The following is an 11,577-nucleotide window of genomic DNA, read 5'->3' as shown; positions in this document are numbered from 1 at the left end:
ATGCTCTTTAGTTAATGCACATTAAGACAAGTTAATGAGCATTTGCCTAGTACCTCACAATGGATGTACTAGATTAACATTAAGGTGCATTAATAATACACATGTAAATGTGCCCACAGAGGATGTTAATGTTAAGGTTAAAGGACTAAGAATACCCTTTCTCCTGCTCCCAGATTTAAAAAGTATTAGTTCATGTGCCCAAACTGACCTTCATCATGGAGACTTTTTGGAGAAAGCCAGTTTCTTACTCTGTTTTTTTTGGCCTTTATATATCACCGAGATCAAAACTGTAAACAAATGCAAACTTCAGAGATTAGTTGTCTATGTTGCTAGCTCTATTTAGTAGTTGAGCAGCAATATCCTGCACTAATTTTCACTTTCAAGATAACTTGCAAAGATGCTTGTGCTTGAAGTGGCCCTATGTAAAAAGGAAAGCTGAGCACAAATACTCTAGGTATATAGTGTAATGATAGTTAGCTGGATGTGTCATTGCAGGGTTCTATCTAGGATGTAACCTCAAACAAGAAAACTAGTAGTCACCACAAACAGTTGATCAAAAAAGTATTTTATAACTGTCTATACTACCTTTGAGTAAATCAGTGGGACACCTTTTCCTTCAATACTTTGACACACAACCAAAAAATAAATTTCTGATATTTTATGCAAATGACTGCGTGTATTTCTCTGTTATCCAGAACATAAATAAATATTAAAATGCCCCTTTATCTGGTACTGATTATGGCCTCTGTTCTGAGCAATGCAAGAGAGATTAAAGCCCCATATTTTGTGTACAGCCTGAGGCACTCTCACAGCAGGAGGCACACTCTGCCCTTGTTCCATGTTCCAAATTCCATCAATGTCTCTTTACTGCAGTCACTTACCACCATGTAAAAATCATTCCAGTTCTCTGCATCAGCTTTGTTAAATGCTTGTCCTTATTAATCTGCACACTAGAAATTTGTTATTGTGTACTGCCCTGGGACATTCCCTTCTCCAACAGTACATTGTTTGCCAATCTATATGCTATTGCAGTTGTCTGTGGAGCACATGCTGCTTGAGAAAATTAGATTGAATTTTCTAAATCCACACCCTTGTTCTCTTTCGATCAAAGTCTGCTCTCAGTTACATCACTGTAAATTAAGAAATAGCTTCACTGTCTCCACTTAAAATTCCTGTACCCCTCCATTATTTCTTATTTAGATCAGTATTTCCAGGCAGAAATCGTCACTTTGCCTAGAACTTTTTTGGTATCTCTCAACACAGAAAGAAATGTCAGTTTGTTGATAGTAATTTCTGAATTTCTTGGTAGCATTGAATTTATATACATTTGCATAAACACAAAATGTATTTAATTGCAGGGACCAGACATCCAAAATGCAAGCTGAAGATATAACCTAGGCCCTACACAAATAAAGTGCAGCAACACAATTCAAGTAATAAATAAAGCATCTTCAAAATCTCCAGTCACCTACTTCCTTCAACAGTTCTTGGTCTTCTCTTTCAGTTATATGGGTTAAGAAAGAAGACCCAATTTATGGAGTTGTAACTCAAGTTTAATTCCTGTTAAACTCAATTAATTTTACTGAATATTCAGAGTAACACAGAGGTATACAGAGGAATACAGCTATACATTAAAACAGAGTTCCCAGGGATACAGGAAAAAACAGATCAAATTCTACTCTTCAGTGCATTCACAACAGCATTACTGAATGCAGCATTTGGCCTACTGGTAATTCAAGTAATGCTAGATTAATGCTGTGTAGTGCAATTGGAAGTGGATTCATGTCTTTCTTGCCCTCTTTGATACCTTGCATTGGATACAGTAAACAGATGGAATTCTCATTCTCATACAAGTGAAAAGTCATTCTTTTAAAACACTTCATTGTAATGACCAACCAAAAGCTCCAGTTAAAGACAAGGTTCTCAGGTCCCTTTTCATTTAAATGGAATAGAATCTTACTGTTCTGTTCACATATGCTAGAGAGACCCATTGATGAATTTTGTAGATTAACAAAACGTGGATGAACACAACAATAGTGGAAGGAAAATTATAGGTGTATTATTCATTTTTAATAGTTTTGATGATACTTCTTAATGTATTAGTAAATGTGCTGTTATATTTTTTTTTAAAAAATTAAGTTCTGGCAATATAAGCGATCATTGCAGCCCCTAGTAATTAAGTTGGGAAGAAGTGTGAAGGGCCAGACAGTTTTTTGTGGGGATTAGTGAAGTGTTTATTAATGAGGTTTTATATAATATTTTAAAATAGACTAAAGCTTCAAGTAGAGAGAACTATAGATGTGTTTAACATTACACAAATTTTATTGGACACTGGGCATGTCTACATGTTCATTAATGTGCCATTGTTACTGCGTGTTAAGTTTAGTATCTGTGATAAGTACTAACTGAATGCACAGTAACTGGTGCTACTGCACAGTAGCTCTGGTGCATGGTCTTTTCATGATGCTAATGTGCAGTAGATTAATTCAATTGAACATTAGTACGTTAGCACGGCTTCTGCTGTGACATGCTAATACGCAGTAGAATTAGTCTACTGCACATTTAGCTTCTTGTGTAGATGCGCCCACTAAAGTGCTTCCTGAGCGCTAGTTTAGCCAATCACACTTAAAGTTAAGAGAGACAGAAAGCAGATGACCAATTAGTTTCATAATCTTTACTTGTGTTTATAAGGGACACATGGACTACTTAGTGTATTCCCATAAGGCTTCTCTTATGCTAGGCAATATACATACAACCATTACTTTGTGCAGACAAGAATGAGTAAACTAAATGTTACATTAACAGCATTGAGAAACTGAAAGCTATGTCATTTCTTCTGCTAGGTCTGACCCTGGGTCTATAATGACCTACTTATCCAGTTAATTTTTATATTGCAATAGCTCCTTAAAGGCCCAGCCATTTCCCAGAATCCACAGCTCCCAGCTGCTGTTCTGCTATGTAGCATAAATAACAAAGCACTTCCCTGTTGCAGCCTTCCTTATCTTGTGAAGCCTTCAGATGTTTTCCTATATGAATGTGTTGTTATCATTGATCTACCCAGACTTTGTTGTTATCTCCATTCTTTTGTTTCTCCCAATGCATTCTTCTTTTTTCCTCTTTTTTATGTCATGTACAGCTCCAAGCACCATGTCAGTTCTTTCAGTAATCAATATTACTGTTAGATCATGGAACCCAGTGCAGAGATCAAGATCAGTATACTTGATTGTAGTCAAAATTATGCTGGTACAAATCTGCTGTGACTCTGAAAGGTGAATAGAAGTACACAATTATGAGAGTGGTACAAGATCAGACTCGAACCCTGTGATCATTTCTACTGACAATGGTTAATTGAATTGTTCATAGTGCTTTTAAAAGTAAAAAAGACACACAAAAATAGTACCAAAGAAATGGGTCTATGATCAGAAAAGAAAGATCTATTCCATTTAACTCCTAAATTGCATATGATTTCTTGTTCTAATTTGCATCTGCATTTATGTGTCATTAATAAATGTTGCTTTACTTAATCTTTTTTTATTTCTATACCAAATGTACCATCAAGTTAACTGCATCTCTTCACTCCCACTCATATGCATCTTTATCTATTTTTGCCACACAGAACTTGGAACTGAACATAAAATGGAATCAGAAATTCAGTCAGGTCCATGAGCTCTAAGAAGATCCTGGCATCCTGTTACGATAGGCCTGTTGACTTCTTCAGTTTAAAAGTGAAAGATAAGAGGTAAAACAAACCATTGATCTTCAAGCAAACCAGAAATTCTCAAAATAGACAAGATCAAGAAGCAAAGTGCTATACATTTGGTATACTGCAACTTACTGTAACTGTCTCACCTCTATCCAGTTTTTTCAGACAAGAATGACATTTTTTGACTGGTTTGATGTATTAGGTCTCATTGACCAAATAAATCTATGGGGTCATGTCCTCAGCCAGGGTAACTCAAAATAACTTCATTAGAGTCAAAGGGAATTCTAGTTAATGGAACTACATTGATTTACCTAGCTGAGAATCTGACTGAGAATCTGCATTCAAAATCTGTGAAACTGTTTTCCTCTCCTTTAAGTCAATATACTGGCGTGCACTTTAATAATGTTGCTCTTCAAGTAAACCATTGTACATGAGAAAATCAAATCTGAAGTATAAGCCATTACACTGGAAATCTAGACCTTGTCAAAATCTTTGTTGAAAATATTTTAAGCAAAGTTAAAGGACTGCCCCCCCTCCCCCAGCAAACCCCAGCTGGAGGCTGGGGGCTGGGGCCAGGAAGGGGGGTTAAATACCCCTTCTCTCACTCAAACTTACTGCTGGTTACAACTGTGGACAACAAATCCAAGAGGATTTGATGATCAACCCTGCACAGTCCTGCGGCTGTAATTCTGGACTGCAAATCCCAGAGATCTCAGGGGTAGCAGGAAGAGGAAGTGAACACACAGCCAGAGAGTGGTGCTCTGGCCTGGGCCACTGTAGGCATGTGGCCGCATTTCCCAAAACAAAGGTAAATGTCTGTTCCCTTTAAGTTCAATTTAATCTATGCATTTTACAACTAACCTGCAAAGTCTGAATCGATTCAGCCTTGGGCTTTTTGACTGTTTGTACCTAGCCATAAAGATGAGATAATAATTTGTATTTGCTATCAAAACAGTGTCTGGAAAAATCTTGTGATTTCTCTCATAGATTAAGTTAAGCATATACCCTAAAGGGGCTGAACCCCAGTTGCTGTAAATCAGTTTGGTTCCTCCAAAGTCAGTAAAACTTGGATTGGTTAATACCAGCCTCAAATGCATGAAACAAATAATGAAATGAAATAAACAGACAAGTTTCTTTAAAACTGAGAAACTAAGGCTTGTGTAAAACAAAGTAGGCAGTTAGTTGTTCACTTTAGGCTACTGAGTAATAAAACATGTTTTGAACTGTGTTTTAGTAACCAAACTCAGAGACATGCAGGTATAATCATATTCATCACTCAACAAGAATTATATTTACCAGATCTGATTTAAAGACATTTTGCTATTCTTTTACAATAGGCAGGCACTTATTGAGACAAATCTTGTAATATGAGAAAATAGCCAAGTAATTGCATACTTCAACGCATGCTGGAGTCTTGTGATATCTCTTCGATAAACTGCATTGACCAGTTGGCAAAGTTAAACAAACCACAGAAAGTGAAGAAACAGCTTTGGCATGGCAACTTGACATTCTGCAGCTTCTGTCATTAGTTTAACTTAATATTTTGAACTGTGCAAGACACTACAGGCTAAATTATAAATGTGTTTTTCTTCAAATGCATTCACTATTTTTTCCTGAGATGGTGATTATATATTGTAACACTGCCAGGAGACCCTGGAGGTACTGCAGGCTGTAAAATACTATATCTGGATTTCTCAGCATATGAAAGTGGAGGCAGGGGTGGGGAGGGAAGAAAACAAATACATGGAATGGATTTTTTTCCTATCTAATACAATGTCTCAAGTATTTGTTCTTTTTTTAAAAATTACATTTTATAAAATGGTACAATCTTAATGTAAGAGTTCAGATTCTGGTCAAACTGGTGGATTCTGAAACCATGTGGTTTGATGAGCTATTATGCCTCATTTCCTCTTTGCAGTTTATTTGGGTTACTTCTAATTACTGATAGTATTGACACAATGTTATTTATATGGGCAGCCGTATAAATGTTACAAAGGACTTTTAAATTGCCTGAAGCATTTACTGAGATCATTCTGTCTCCAGCTTATTGAGCCTGTGGGAGCCAACTTCACCTTCCAGACTTAAGTCTCTCTGAAAGAGCTTTGTAATAACAGGGAAAGATTTTCGAGGTATCATTTTAACATGCGTTTCTTGAAAGCTCTAAGGAACCAGTTTTCAGAAATAGGATGGGGTTGTTCCAGTGAGCAAGACTATGGGAAAAACCCTTGAAATCAATGGGAGTTTTTTCACTCATTTCAATCAGATCAGGATTTCACCCAGCACAAGCACATATCTTATTTGTGCTTTTTTGGAACTGTGTTACTATATATTGTAAATCTTTGGTATAAATCCAAAAAAAAGAGGAGCCTTTAATAATAACTAAATATTTACCTTTTCTTGATGCTTCAGGGCTCCACCGCTTGCTGTGCTTCACAAACTTACTGAGCAATGTTCCTTGTTCTAGAGAAAACTCAAGGTTAATTCAGCAGCTTCAACTCAACTAACTTCTTATTGTAACCCAGAGGTAGTTTTGCCCAAAAGAGTTAGCTCAGAGTTCTCTTTCATGGAAAAATTAACCCTTTTTCATATGGTTAAACTGGTTTGAAAATCAAACGTCAAGCACTCCCCTGAACAGCAGAAATAATGTTCACTCATCATTTGAAAGAACACTGAAATCATCAGAGAATGCTGCTAATCTTCAGGTTTATGGCCATCACAGCTGACATATGACCTTGCACCTCAACAGCTTTTAAATATTAAACCAGAAGAATTCTATTTTTGATTTATGAATAACTGTGTGAAGCTGTTTCACTTAAATGTAAATAATTATCCCATAATGGAGAAATTACTGTAATGTAAAATTTTGTAATTGCGCTTTCCCACTAAACTGTCACACTAGGGGAGCTATTGTATGTACGACACTTCTAAAAAATTCATGTAACTATATAGAAATAGAAAGGGGCTGTTTTTTTTAAAAAATGACTACTGCAATTAAAAGATTGATTTGTCCAGTAGTAGCAGTTTGAGTCATGAAGTACAGATAAATCTGGATATTTCATTCTGAGCATAACACTAGGTTATGACTGTTCATGAACATAATCAGGTATAGGGGAGGGAATAAATTAATTTGACCCAAATAATTTATTTCTAGTTTAAACACCACTAAATTTAGAGCATTTAGGTGTTCTCCAATCTCCGTTTAATTATCATGGAACCGTAGTCTCTGAGAACATGCTCCTGACCTCATTCCAGCTGCAAAAGCTTCTATATGAGATGATAGCATTGCCTCCTTCCCCACCCCTCTTCCCCCTTCCTGCTCTAGTACTCTACTTTCTAAGGTAGAAAACCCAAGATCATGTTTCATTAGGAAGGAATGTCTTGTTATGAAGCTCCTTATGCAATTTTTAACAATATTTTCTGATTGCAAGGCACTAGCCAAAATCTAAACACATATTAACAAAGAAAAAAGCTGGAAGGTAAATTAACTAATACTTTCCATGACTGTTCATACGCTGCAAGTGAAGAGGAATGATTGCCTATTTCTAAAAAGACATTTAAGTGCTCTTCCTATACCTGAGTGTGAACCTGTTCTACTCTGCTTGAGTCCTAAAAAACAATTAATGCAAATGGGGGATGGGTGCTGTCCTTGATCATTGCTTTATCTTCAAGGGTAAGATGATGGTGTGAGCCAAAAAAGTTAACATATTTACAGGGATCTGAGCAGAGTAGAATAAGAATCACACTTCGGAGTGTAAGCCCACTTACACACCTAACAGGTGGAATAGAATCTGTCCATTAGTTTATCAACAGTCAGCTAATCCCAATTCCCCCCTCACTGAAATTGAGCTCCGTACGTCATATTTCAGACCTGACTCTTGTACTGAAAAGTCCGCCAACTCTTGGGAATGTTCAACATCAAATCCAAACTTTGTGACTCAAGCCCCTCTTTCTACATTTTGTCGCATGTTATTTTAGTCCCTGGGACAATTTGAGTGAGCTATATTAAGTTTGCTATACTGTGACTGTACAGGATAATTTATTTTATCAGTAGGATTATTTTGTGCACTCCTGTTCCTCACCTTTAACTCAAGGTATTGTGCAGGATCTTCAGGTTATAATTTTTTTCCCTACAGTGCAACTTTTCTGTGGGAGGAAGTTTGGAATGGTGGTTAGGAGCTTAGACTAGAAACCAGGATTACTTGGGTACTACATGAGAACAGATTCTTGTTACACAAAGCAGATCAGTTTCGCCTTTGTTCCACCACTTCCCTATGTAATACTGATATACCAAAGTGTTTTTAGGTTTAGGATTTGGTTTCTTTACTCAACCTAAAGTGTAAATTACTCTTCAGATTGCCCCACTAAATTCAGTAGGACTCCTCACAGAGTAATACAACTCAACATACATTAAGATGGCAGAATCTGGCATTATATTAATATTTGGTCAGTGCTTTGAGAAGCCCGGATGAAATATACTATATATGCATAAAACATTTGTGTGCTATTAGAAGGTGTTACCTTTTGGAATATTTTCCTGTGCTGGTCTTCCTACAGCATTTGTTTGTATTTACTGTTTAAAAAAATGGAATCCAAAGTAAAATGTCCATCTTTGATTGTTCCAACTATCTTTCCTTTCTCTTGTCTTTGAAAGCTGATTACCATTCTATAACATCTTGATAATGATCACAATAGGACTGGGTAACTGCATAAATGGAGAGAGAAAATGATTTGAACGTTCAGCTCCTGGAATTCCCTACTAAGATCATATGATTCAGTGAAACTGAGGCTTGGCAGATCTGTACTCTGTTATATAACACATCATAAATGCTCTAAAGTGCACTTTCTAAGGTCAGGTATCTGCAAGCAATTATGAAGTGGTGTTCCACAAACTCTGAAACAAGAGTGTTACAGAAAGCTATTTTTGAGAGTGCTTAAGGGTCTCAATTTGCTATAGTTCTTAAAAAATATGGAGCATTGTGGTACTGTCATATGACAATATTAACGTGTCATGTGAACAAATTAAAGTGCAGTCAGCTTGACAGTTTTAACTAGGAAAAGTCTTCATGATTCTTGTATTCACAATATTTTGGAAGTTGTGTTTTAAACAGTGGTTAATTGGTTTTTCAATTAACACCTTACTTTAAAATTTGAACTCCCTTGAACTTGTGGCTTTTTGTCTGTCTATATTAATAAGGCCTTGATTTTTGACATGTACTAGCATATACATTTTGTGTATAATTAGCACAGGTAGTAATATGCATATTTTACCTACACAGATGATCATTTTAGATGTCATGTCCAAGAACGTTTGACAGAAATTCACAAGAGCATCATAACTTCCCCAGAGATTTTTGTGCTCTATCTTTGGTAGCATGGATGACAATGATATGACTGGTTCATTAAGAAGGAAAATGACCACAGCCTTAAGATCTGTCTGAAGAATCATCAGTTTCTTGCAAACTGTGGCATGGGGTGGATTAGTTACTGGGGTCCTGATGCAGGAAAGTGCTTGGGTATATCTTAACTTTAAGCTTGGGTTAAAGCCCAGTGACATAGATGAGATTTAAGCAAATACTTAAAGACTTTCACAGATTAGGATTCAGAGCCCGAATTGCACATTTTGTAAACTGACATCAAAAAGTGAACTTTCATGTGAAAATCTCTGCTGTTCACAGGTAATAACTATTTTTTCCCACCATATATAACTGTTTAAAGGTTTGATGCACTCTTTCTTCTAGGAGTGGGAAGAGGGAGAGCAATAACTAAAGGAATGGCGACTACAAAGTGGAGAGGCGGGCATAATACTGAACTGTACTCAGGACAGGTGTCACAATAAACATTCTTAGGTGTTTAATATGCATAGTATTAGTCTGTACTTACTTGACTCCACACAGGACTGGCGTAACTGTGTATTGACATTACGAATAAATTCCAGTGGATAACCATTGATAAGTCTTTCCAATATTTAAGGCTGCAATCACATTATGGCTGCTTTTTCCATAACTGACCTGGCATGGGAAAAGTGTCTGTCGTGCCTTGAGTGTATATATCTAGGTGAATAATTGATTGTATTAATGCTCTTCAGCAAAACTCTACTATGGCAAAATATCATCATAATTTGGAGAAAACTGCTTCATATTGCATGATGGTAGAGGAAGGAGATCTTTATACCTGGGGAGGGTTTCCTACAAAAATAATTCTGGGTCTAGAAGGAAAAAGCACATTGGAGAAAATGACAAAAACATCTCTTCCAAATATTTCCTGAGCTGGCCTTCCTCCAGTATGCTGTCTAATAAAATCTTACTGTTAAGGAACAGAAGTAGAAAATCCTAGTCTTAAGGCAGAAAAGGCCATCAACTACTCTAAAATATCCCTATCAGTTTTCTATCAATTCTCAGCTGAAAAGTATCATGCAAAACTGAGATTTTCCATATCTAAAAGGAAAAAAATATATAGCTCTGCCCTCTTGACAGATTAAAGAAATCAAGGTCACCTAAATGAATTCAGGGAATTTATTATAACAAAGAGATACATCAAAGCATGGCACAGCTTTGTCTCCACAACATTTGTAAAATTCAGTATTAAAGTCATTTAACCTAAGGAATAAAATTGTATGTGTGTACATGTCAAGTACTGTAATTTCTCAGAAAACATCATGAAACTGAGCTTTCACAGTCTTTGATCAAAGGTTAACTGCACATATTTCATTGTCTTTTTAAACGTTTTTCACACCCTCACCCTTTTTCTCCCCCCTGTCCCCCCCACCCCCCATGTTCTCATGGGTCTCCACTAATAAGATTTTTTTAAATTTAAATCCCAAAATAAAATATAACATCTCAAACTGATTTTATTATTTTGAATTTTTCTCTAGAAAGTCCCTACCATCCCCAGGTTTATATATAACCTGCAGAAAGGTACAAAATATTTGGAGTACTTCCAAATGGTTATTTCTGAGTTGTTATTTCTAACAATTACATTGCCTGCTCACTTGAGAGAAATTAATATAAGCCAAGTTTGCTTCCTTTGTAAAGGTTTACTACTTTACTTTCTTCTGTTCCCACTCCTATTGAAGTCAGTTGAAATTTAACTATTGAATTCAGTTGGAGAAGAAAGAAGGAAGCCATATTTAGTTAGGCCCTATTGCTGCTTTCATAGACTAGCAAGAAATTCATTTCAGCAGGACTATTTCACACAAAACTGTGTGGCATGCCTGTCTGTCCCTAAGCAGTATTGTGAAGGGACTTGATTACACAAATACATATGGCTGGAGTTTAACCTGTCTCAGAATTTACTAAAAGATCCATGACAATTGCAGGTATTAAACAGGATTTTTTTCTCAGAATATTCTGTCAGAGGTATTAACTCCCATATGATCCTGGTTCTCCAACAAACAACAGCATTCCTTGACTTCTGGGAGAACACATTTGAGTAAGGTTATAGGGCGCTTGGAGGGCACACACACACATGGTCACCATGGGGCCAGGCAGGGGGTGGGAGGAGCCCAGCAGTTGGATGCAGGTACATTTGTTGGGGGTGGGGGTTTTGTGTATCTGTGTGTGTGTGTGGTGGGGCGGCAGGTCTGGGGTTGCAGCAGGGTGGGGGAGGCACATGCTCAGATGCACGCCCCTCCGGCAGCGGAAGGTGGAGGGGTGGGGAAGAAGCAGCAGGGAGCTGTGTGGCTGGCCCAAGAGCACTGGAGCTGGTGCTTGTGCTTGCAGGGTCAGGGCTACGGCGCGCAGGGGCCTGTGGACTAGGGGTGAGGTGCACTGGCAGGGCTGGGGGGACTGTAGCTTCTGAGTCAGGGAAATGGGTGGAGGGGGGCTATGGCTTGTGTATTGGTAGGTTGGATTTAGGGGCTGAGAAGGTGGGAGCTT

General features: G+C 37.3%; 1 long non-coding RNA gene across 1 annotated transcript; it reads left to right on the top strand.

Annotated features, from left to right (window-relative positions):
* The first annotated feature begins 4,473 nt into the window (after positions 1–4,473).
* On the top strand, positions 4,474–9,477 carry LOC109289477. Its single transcript, XR_002095381.1, has 3 exons — positions 4,474–4,511; positions 5,747–5,832; positions 9,442–9,477. It is a non-coding gene; the product is annotated as an uncharacterized LOC109289477 (long non-coding RNA).
* The last annotated feature ends 2,100 nt before the right edge of the window (positions 9,478–11,577 follow it).

The sequence above is a fragment of the Gavialis gangeticus genome, unplaced genomic scaffold, assembly GCF_001723915.1.
Source record: "Gavialis gangeticus isolate Ggan-Ray unplaced genomic scaffold, GavGan_comp1, whole genome shotgun sequence".
Lineage (NCBI taxonomy): Eukaryota > Metazoa > Chordata > Crocodylia > Gavialidae > Gavialis > Gavialis gangeticus.
Note: the sequence above shows the minus strand (reverse complement) of the source record. Positions and strands in the feature narration are given on the sequence as shown.